The 10,309-nt window shown below is 37.5% G+C and overlaps 1 protein-coding gene across 8 annotated transcripts in view; it reads left to right on the forward strand.

The window, feature by feature from the left end:
• The window catches only part of htr2aa (5-hydroxytryptamine (serotonin) receptor 2A, genome duplicate a), a 125,844-nt gene that overhangs the window by 2,917 nt on the left and 112,618 nt on the right, over window positions 1–10,309 (forward strand). For 3 of the 8 annotated variants that reach the window (XR_536296.1, XR_536300.2, XR_536298.2), the window contains exons 2-4: window positions 3,066–3,142; window positions 5,633–5,757; window positions 9,618–9,736. The gene's annotated coding sequence lies outside the window, so the exon portion shown is untranslated. Of the gene's footprint in view, window positions 1–652; window positions 829–3,065; window positions 3,143–5,632; window positions 5,758–9,617; window positions 9,737–10,309 lie in introns of those variants that run through there. The other 5 variants (XR_536302.2, XR_536303.1, XR_001777445.1 and 2 more) reach the window with 4 other exon arrangements.

A 10,309-nucleotide genomic window follows, 5' to 3' on the forward strand; every position in this document is an offset into this window, starting at 1 on the left:
CACGTGGCCACGCGAGAAAACCCGGGATCAAAAGGAAGTATCAGAGCCAGAGTTTTGCTAAATTTACCAGTAATATAAAAATTCTTCCTTAACACTGCTCAAAACAAAAGGGTTTAGAAACAAGTTTATGTGCTAGTACCAGGCAAAATTAATATTTTTGATTTCAGACGTGCTGAACGTGTCTTCTTCCTAGGACGTTGCCTCCTCCTCATGTTGCGTAGACGCTCTTTGAGAAAGCCAGTTACCCACTCGTCCTCATCACTTTAAGAAAAAGATATATAAAATGTTAAATGTTTGATTCTGTTGTAATGTCTTTCATCAAACCTAGAACACTAAGCTCAAACGGCATAGTTACGTAGTTACAATGACGTTCAACACTAACTGTTTAATTACTCGTGTCAGCTCATTGAGTCAGTTCATTGTCGTACTGCGCTAACTTTTTAATACCTACATCTACAGGTTTCATTTTGTTAGCGGGATTGCTCTATGTCAGCAACTCGGTGATGGATTGTCCTTTTTACCCTAAAGCTTTATGCGCAAAATTTCTGGATGTAAACAATGCAGTGTGTCTGTATAAGTTACAATAACTCAGCCAATACTTGCTGAAATTAACGCATCTGTGGCTCATTTACTCAATTATTCTCCTTTTCAGAGCTTTTATGCATACATCTCACAAGTAACAGTCAAAATTCTTTATTGTTGCATTGAACGACACTAAACACTTCAGAAAGTGTGTGTCTGAAAGAAATGTTGCCCCCGTCTTCTAACCTTGAACCGTTGGCTGTAAATCCCTCACAGTCGAGTTTGGAGCTGTTGATCAGATGACAGGTGAGTGGAAAGCTGGCGGCGGCGTGTTCCAGAATTAATAAAGGCTTAGATGGTGACTGCTCGGCATTAACAGTTCCTGTTGTGAGAATTTTGACTCATCCGCTCACAGTGACTCACTGTACTTGCATATTTCTGCCTGCGTGTGTGAGGAAATTAATTCCTTTCCACGACTAAGGCCCCCTGCTTACATTAAGATTATACTGTCAGTCAAGAAATCGAACCAAATTACAACCTTTCTTCCTTTTGTTTACTTTTGAATTGATATTGTTGGTTATTTTAGCTTAAAAATAAAACCAAAGATTAACCCCATCGTCACTACGTGGGCAGGAAATAGCCAGTGCTCCCAAATGTCTTGTTAAATTGCTATAAAATCTGAGAAAACATCACATATAGGTTTCCCCTCGGCTCATTTACATTCATCATGGAAGTTCAAACCCAAACGGAGAAAGTGAAAAATAAAATGTACTTAAAAAGGTCACAGGAATAATAATTTCAAATCTTTCCTTTTGGGTGTGCATATCACACTTACCTCTGAATAAACAGACTTGAGACATTCAGGATTCATTTTTAGTTACATTTAACATTCAAACTACCCTGTTTGATTGTGTTTTATGCAAATAATGGTTTCTGGACACATATTTTAAGAAAACCTGCTGTCTGTCTGATTGTTCGTCTCCCATAAACGTTGATTTGACCGGATTCCCAGCCCCCTATTCCAATCTGAATCAGCGACTGACTCAAGATTGTCGCCCAAGAAGCAGAGGCAAAATTTAATCTGTTCTCATGTTACTTTATAAGAGCAGTTCTACCGGCTCTGTTGCAGCTGTAGTTTTACATTTGTTTTTGTACTCAAAATGATAAGCAAAAACAAACTGCTGAAAAACTTTGATATTCTGTTAATGTCAGGAAAGAATGCAATTTTGCAATTGCGTTGTTTCCTTTAAATAAGAAACAATTAAAATCTTCTGTGAATAAGTTGATTCATGAAATACATCATTAAAAAACTTGCCGCGACGTCGTATGTAGTTGCGCCCCTGCATCTGACAATCGGAGAAAAACCAACTGTTTTATGTGGCTAAAAATTTGCTTGGTGTAAAGAGGAGCTAATGTGCTAACAAACACCAAGCTAAAGACAAACAAATAGAAAAAAACCCTGATGCTACATTGTGGAAAACCAAAGACTAATGGAATCCCCTTTAGGATTACCCATAACTCCCAGCTGAAGAACATCTGTCGTGCCCGTCTCATATTCTCCTCTGACCCTGGTTTAAATCAATGCCCATCACATATTCTCTGTCGTATSAGTTCACTTGTCGGGTTTCCAACTGTGTCACCGATTATACATCACCCACTTAAGTATGTGGTAATGTGACCTGTTTAGTGGAATGTTTTTTTTTTCTCCCACATGGATGAATTTACTTAATTTTAGATTTTCAAAAAAATAAAATCACATTTTACAAAAGCAAAATTTCAACAATTTAAGGTTTAATTTGCATCCTTTTTTCATTTGCCTGTTTTGTGTCGACAAGCGCTTTGTAAGTGGATGCAAAATGAAGGTTTCGTGAAGCACGTGACTGACAGACACAGAGAAGCAGAGGAGACGCAACAATACGCTGAAGGCGGAACCGATTCCCAGGAACAGCATGTACCCGTCCTTCAGATTATCATCTGTCAGAATCCAGCCACAGGAACAACTGTCTCCTGGCTGCCCTTTGTTTACATTTTAAAAATGACAGAGATGGGTCAGGATTTTTTAAAACAAACTTCTGTTGAACGGCGGTGGCATAACAAGGCCTACTTATGTGGTTTTTGTTGTTTATTTTTTGGCAAAACACTAAAAAATTCAATATAAACTGAGCAGAATGAGTTAAAATAGAATTTATTTCTATCCTAGGGGGAAACTGCTTATTTGTTGACAAGCTACTCCGTCCAAGGTGTTAAAAATGAGTAAATGCAAATATTTACTAATCTGAGCAATATTAAAATTATGAAAAATATATATGTGTGATATAAGTAATTTAAACGTGACTAAATTAAATAATAATCGGTAAATACATTTATTTGCAACAGTCAAAGAAATCGATTACTACGAGCAGGAGCAACTGCAACAGGCTGCAAACACGTTGGCGCATGCGCCCTCCCTTTTCTTTTTTTTAGTAGTAAAAAGAATAAAATAGTTAAACATTTTTTTAGCTCCAATATGATCATAAATTTGTAATTTTCTCTTTACTTTATAGCAGTAGTCCCCAAACTACATTTGGTCCGGCCCCCTGAACAATACCAGAGAGCATTCAGATTCTTCGAAGCCATGCCTGTAAGTAGCAGCTTATACTTCAAAACAAGCCTTTATGTTAATATATTAGGAATTCATATGTTAAAGTTACTTTCCCTCAATGGAATATATACTAGTCAGTCCCAATGATCGTTTCACTAAAGGTTTTTGCCCATATGCTTTTTGGGTAAAAATCAATCGAGAAACGYGAAACTTCTCACAAATTTTCAAAGGATACATAATATGTTTAGGGAAAATTTAAATTATTTTAGCGACATTTGCTAGTAGCTGTGTGTTGTAGTTGAACGCTGTTTGAGAAAAATCATATTAAACCAGTTTAAGATATTAAAACATAAGATCTTGATTTATTCTGCATTCTTTGCATCGTGGTTCAGACTGAATGTAAAGACACATCAAAGCAATTCAGAGCTGACATATTTTATTCCCAGTATATTATGCATAACATCATCTGAGGGTCCCAACTCTGCTTCTTGCTGAAAAACTACACTAATTGGCTGTAGGAATCAAAGGTAAAATTTTAAGCTCATTTCATCATTTTTCATGCCCATATTTTTTAAATTAATTAAAAAAAATCTTAACACAAATTGAAGCGTCAAGATGCTTCTGCCTGTTTTTTTTTGGTGGTCTGAAGAGTTAATGAAAAGAACATTTGTCCTGGTTTGGAAAATGTATTTTTATCACTACTAATCAGAGACTCAAGTAAAATTTGAACTATTTCTGTTTGGCCAAAGTCCCAGTAGGATTCCACACACTTCACATGGCAGAACCTGTGTGGATATCTAATCCATAAAGCCTTCTTGAAAAGATTAGCACCTCAAATTGATCTGTCAAGCAGATTACAAGAACACAAGCTGGGCTTCCATGAACCATAAAATTGCGCAAATTGAAGCTACAAGAAAAAATTTGCTTAAAGGAGACACTCCAATTTTGAAAAAAACCCATGTTTTTTTTTTTTTTTTGTTTGATTTTTTTGGTCGCTAGTATGAGTTTTTCAGCTGTAGTAAAAAACTGTAATGGAAAATTTTATTTATTTTTTCAAATCACACGAGTCACGGGATCAAGATCTGGATGTTACTACTGGTGCAAACCACAAAGATGATCATAGGAAGTGGTAGAAAGATCTGGTGTGTGTGTTTTTTTTTTTTGGGCAATGTACTTCTTCTTGGCTTCACCAGAGCCATCACAGCATCACACAGATCATACGACTCAATGTAATGGTGCATAAGTTGAGCCCGATAAGTCACATGATGTCCAATCCAGTAATGTTTACCTCCACCCATTTCTTTTAGGTTTACAACTTGGACTTTAGCAAGTTGTTAGATGTTTAAACTTGATTGAAAAAATATTTATGAATATCTAAAAAGTTACCAAATGACATCGACATCAAGCATGTCTTTTCTTTCCATACCTGTGTTAGCGCTGTGGCAGGTGTTTATGGAGGTCGAGAGGCTGACGGTGAATTCACGTTACAATCTCCCTGAGCTCCTCCTGCACGGTCCTAAAACTGATATCCAGTCTCTTTGGTCAGTCCGTCTGTCCTCTTTTCCTTATCGCGCCCTTCCACCTTACAGATTTCCCTCAGATCTCGGCCACAGTCTGTCTCGTCTCTGGTCTCTGTCCCACTTTTCTCGGCACACACCGTCTTTACTTTGGAAAGTCATTAGGCCGTTTTCTTCCCTCGTATATGTGTGGGCCAGATTAGGCAGAATTAGTTTCTGGTGGGCTTAAGGCCTTATGTATGAATCATTCTGTTTAGTTTTTTTACTAGTCACAACTATGTCTTTTCTTGTTTCTGTTCCAAATGCAATACTTCTATTATTTTAAAGCTTGAATGTCTCATAGAAGATGCCTTCTTTTGTCTRTCATCATTTATGTTCTCAAATCGGGTGACGAGTCAAAATTGAAAACCACTTTTTCAGATTTCTGTCCATAAAGATTTCATGTACACTTTCTTTACAAAGCATCTTAAAGGCTTATGTAGAAGGAATTTTTCCAACAAGGTTTAGCAATAAAAGCTTTATAAATGTCATTGCTGGAATGGACTTGTATAAGTTTGAGTTTTGTATGATGACATATTAGGCCTGTTGTAGATAGAAGAAGTAAATTCCCAACAAAAAACTGAGCTTGAAAAGGTGACCATTTGCTAGAAAATACTTACATTTTGAGATGAATCTCAGAAATTTTCTGAGAAAAAAATAATTTCTGAGTTTCAAAAGTAACATTTTTAAACTTTTTTTTTACTCTTTAAAAGTCGAAATTTTTCAAGCTCTGGAACTCAGTCTTTTATTTATTTTTTTTAGAAAATTTCTGCAATCCAGTGCTTATCCATTTTTTTCACACAAATCTTTGACTTTTGAAGCTCAGGAAATTTCTTGTTTTTCTACAATTTCTGAGATTAATCTAAAAGTGTTGATCTGAACTTTACTCCTTTTCTATATGCAATGGCCCTGATATGCCAATGTGGTTTTGTCACTTTTAGACTGAGCAAATGTTAAAACTGAACCCAAGCAGTTATCGTTTACACAGTCCCAGGAGGAAACTGGAGGAAGGAATCCAGAGGGACCGTCAGAGATGCAGGAGGGGACGAGGAATTGGAACCAGGAAGAGGTGATCAACCAGGAACCGACTGACACAAGGTGAGTTTTAAGGTCATTGTTACATGAAGCTCACCATTTGCAGTGGTGGAATCATCTGGCACTCCTCTAAGTGCTGCACCTAATTGCCACTTGATGAACTCCAGCTGGAATCAAACCTGCTGATTTAAGTTGCATGTCCAGACCTAACTAAATTAAGAATTTGACTTGAAAATGGATGATAGATGTCTTCAACCAGTTTGACTGAGCATGAGCTGTTTTCCAAAGAATTTGCCAAAAAAAAAAATCCACTGTTGTATCCAACAACAAATTATTGCCAGTTGTCTTGCAAATATATGATATGAAGGGATACCAATGTTTGTAGAACAAGTTGGGTAATCACATTAATAAGCAGTGAGATGAGGAGTTAAGTTGAGCCTTATCTGTTCGTTTCTTGTGCGATCTGCTCACACTTAGATGGCGCTAATTGACCGTGAGCGGTTTCCTGATTCGGCTCCCCTTCGGCGTTGCCGATTAGTGCTGCATATTAAAAAGTTTGTTACATTTTCTTAATTAAGCTATTGCAAAGAAGGCGCCAGTCTCAGACGGACTTGCTTCCAGTTCAATAAAAACCCTGTGAATTAGCATGCACTCAGACATGCTTAGTCACACTTGTCCTGTCCTCATGTGAAATCTTCAATTATCTTCTAAAAAAAACTTCTCATTAGGGCACTGGCGGTAAAAGCATGAAGCTAAAATGTTGCTAATTGTTGACTTATTAAATATGAGCATTAGCATGCCACCACGTGTCTCGGTGTGTTTGTCAGCGTTGTTAGCAGCGTGTGTTTTGTGATTCATCGCCTCCCGTCCTTTACGCTGACCGCTGCACATATCCTCCCCCTGCCCTCCCTGGGTGGCCCTTCCAAATGCCATCTGTCAGTCAAGCTGTATTACATCGTGCCCTTCAGGTGGCTCAACGGGGGCCTTTCAACACACGTCTGTGTTGTGTAAACATGCGATGGTGAGAGGAGAGTTATTAACCTCTTCCCTTTAGCACAAGTGGCGACTCGGGCGGCGGTGGTAATGATTCCGCAGGACACAAACCAAAAGGCATACGAGAGGTCAGGCGGCCCAGACGCCGAGTTAAAACACTGACTGTGTCCACCACCTGGTACCTCAGGGAAATGTCAGCAGTGTCGTGTCATTTTGGGTTTGCTCAGAACATCAGCTGGAGGTAAGGTGACTGTCTTTATGTATTCATTCCTGGCACCAAATGAAAAGGTTACAAAAAAATTAGGACAAAATTAGCACTTTGTGTTACAGGGGGAAAAATGTTAATCTTTTTTTATGTTTTCTCCCTTCTGCTTTGGTTTATATACAATTATGCAAAGAGATTAGGAAATTCTGCTTTATAGTCTTAAGTGGAAAATGTACAGAAGATGCATATTTAATATTTGGTATGCAATTTGGCTAAATAATGCATAATTGGATTTCAGCCACTAGATAGCAGCAAATTACTTCCAACTTGATCCGTATGTGTTGAATATGCATCAACCGTCAGAAGTTTTGTATTTGAAGCAGAACGAAAACACAGGATAGGACTAAGGAGAAATTACAGGCTAGAAACAATAGAAGAGACCAGTAGCGAACTATGGAAACCAGTGAGCTTAAATACACAGGACGTGCAATCAATAATCAGGGGAATGTTAAACATCTAGGAGAGATGACTGAGCAGCGGAACTGAGGGAACGAGGCTGATTACCACTGAAAACACAAAGGGAGGTTAAAACTAGTCTAACACTAGAGAATTGACTCAAATGCACAAAGTAACTAAGCACAAACAAAAGAACTGAAAAGGAAAAACTTAATCATATCAGAAAACAAACATGTGAAAACCAAACAACTGACATTAGTGCTACTCATACATCACTTTGGCTGTGGAGCGGTTTGATGCAAATTTGTGACAATAGTCCACAAGGGATTAAATGTCCCTCTGGTTATTAAACACATCAATGTAGAGAGAAAAAAATCTGTAAATTCAAATCCACCAAGGTTTTCTGTTAGATATTTGCCTTAAAGTTAAACACACCAATTTAAGTTCCTTTATTGTATTCCTAAATTTCTTTGACAAAGGTCCCATCAACTCASAACTTATGACACTTAATACTTGTTCACACACAGCATGTCCCACAAACAGAAATCTGAAAATACTGTAGTTGCAAAACAAGRTCACTGACATCAATCAGTCTGGTGAAATGTTGCAAAATCCAAATCCTTTGGGAACCCAGTGAACCAACGTTGGGGATATTTTCCACAAAAGGAGAAAGCGTTRAAAGATCTGAACCTTCACAGAAGTCGCCGTTCTATAAGAATTACTCCAAGAGCGTAATTGTTAGCAATTTGCACAATTACACAGTCAAGGGAAAAGCATCTACCAACATTTTGACATTTTGCTGCCTCTGGTGTTTGTTAAATGTGCAGCGAATAAGAAAAGCACTGGTAAAACGAGACTATTGAACTTCTATCCCATCTGCTCCTCAGCCTGCTGATGGAGAACACCATCTGTGTTCCAGCACTAGCAGTGTTAGCTCCCACAAATAAACATCTGGTTTGTTTACCGCTGCCTGCAGGGTATACTGTACTACAGCGTGACGAGCGCAAACGCATCTAGGTCAAATACGCCAAATGCTTGGCTGAGTGGGGGACAGCGGCGACGACGAAGTGAGGAGAAGCGAAGAGGGGGAAGGAGGGRAAAAAAAGAGTGATCTGGAGGAGAGCAAGAGCAGCACTTCAAAGTGAAGGAACGGATGAGTGATGGTGAACACGATAATTAGGAAGAACCGTGAACAGATCTGCCTGTGGGGAGCAAGGAAAGAGTTGCATGTGCAGTGCTGCACATTTGCTTTCAAATTAAATCTGATTCCGTGTTTGTATTTCACTTTACATATTTTGCACACCAAGCTACATGCATGTATGTGTGTTTTTATTTATTTTAAATAAATAATCTTGACGATCTAAATGCACACATTCACTCCTTCTGTTTTTCCTCCACGTCTACTTGAACTCAAGTGGGTTTTAATATATATATATATATATATATATATATATATATATACACACAAATGCAGCTGAAGTCAATACGGCTGCCCCAGTTGTGACAAAAATGTGAGTCAGGCTGCAAGCAGACAGTTTTTAATGATGCATATCTTGAAAAGCATTTTATATTTGTCCAAACGTGAAGAAATGAAGCATATGTTGTGAAATGTTAACTTCTGTTATGAATATAAACATTTCCATAAATATTTCCCGTTTATGTTCCTGTTATGCTCCGATACAGCTCCAGGTTAATTTGCATATTTTGATCCTTGTTGCTTACCATTAGTTTCTTTTTCATTCATACCAGCTTCTACATAAGAACTTATTATATATATTTATTTTTTCGTCATCACAAAGTGTTTAATAAAAAAAAATWAAAAAAWTTCAMGGTGTTATTCACCTTATTCCTACAACCCATAATGCTGCGCGTTAATTCTTCCTGCATCTTCAGGACCGGTATTTGTTTTTACATGGAAACGGCTCTCTTAACGCAGCAAATACGGATTAAAACGTGTCGAAGTATCAACTTTTATATTTTAGGTGGGTTGATATAATCACAAAATACGTTTACACGAGACCGCGGCCTGCAAACTGCSGGTACTTTCGGATGCTGATTGGGAACAAGTTCTACGTTTTGACGGCACCGCCAAGACGCCTTGAGTCATCTGTAGTTGTCATGCCAGGCCACTAGATGGTGCTGTAGTTTCTGTGCAAATGGAGCCATAGTTGAGCCGTCAACTGAAATGTACATTTACTGCTTTTAGAACCTTTTCCAGCACCTTTGCCAGCCATATTGCCCTGAACATTCTGCTCTTTTCTCATCTGAGGTGCTAATTTTGAAGAGAGAAGACTCAAACCTGGTAAACACCTGGGAGGGAGACCAGCTAGGTGTCCGTACAGACGACAGAGGAGGCTGTGACGCAGGCTGAGGAAAATGCTCTCTGAGGTACGAAGTAGCTAGTTACATTTACAGTAACTTAAAAAAAAAAAAAAAAAAAAAAAAACTTTCTAAGAGTAGTTTTACTAGACCATACTTTTACATGAATAATGTTATTGTAAATTATCAGTACTCTGATTTGAGCTAATTTCTGAATATTCTACCGACTGTATGCGACTTCWCTGAATGAAGAGCAAAATGTGTTCTGTTTTCTGTCTGCTGGAAATCAAATTAACATGCACTAAATACTACATATTTTAGCTTAATATTACCTACTGTAAGTATTACATACATATATTTTACATTGAAGAACATTTATTTGGTTAAATATTTTTTCTTGAATTTATGTTGTATTTTTTAATGCTAGTCTTTTAAAATTCCAGAATTGGCACATAACTTTACAATTTACTCTATCTAYGTAATAGATATACAGTATATATTTGATCAGACTTTATAATTAGTTAATACTTCAGCAGCATTTTTTAAAATAATTTTCCACTGTTGAGTAATTTCTTGAATGGCGACATTTCACTTGAGTAAAAATTAGGGCCCGGACTTCAACATGTTAATTTCAACTAATTG

The sequence above is a fragment of the Poecilia reticulata genome, linkage group LG2, assembly GCF_000633615.1.
Source record: "Poecilia reticulata strain Guanapo linkage group LG2, Guppy_female_1.0+MT, whole genome shotgun sequence".
In the NCBI taxonomy this organism is placed as follows: Eukaryota; Metazoa; Chordata; class Actinopteri; order Cyprinodontiformes; family Poeciliidae; genus Poecilia; species Poecilia reticulata.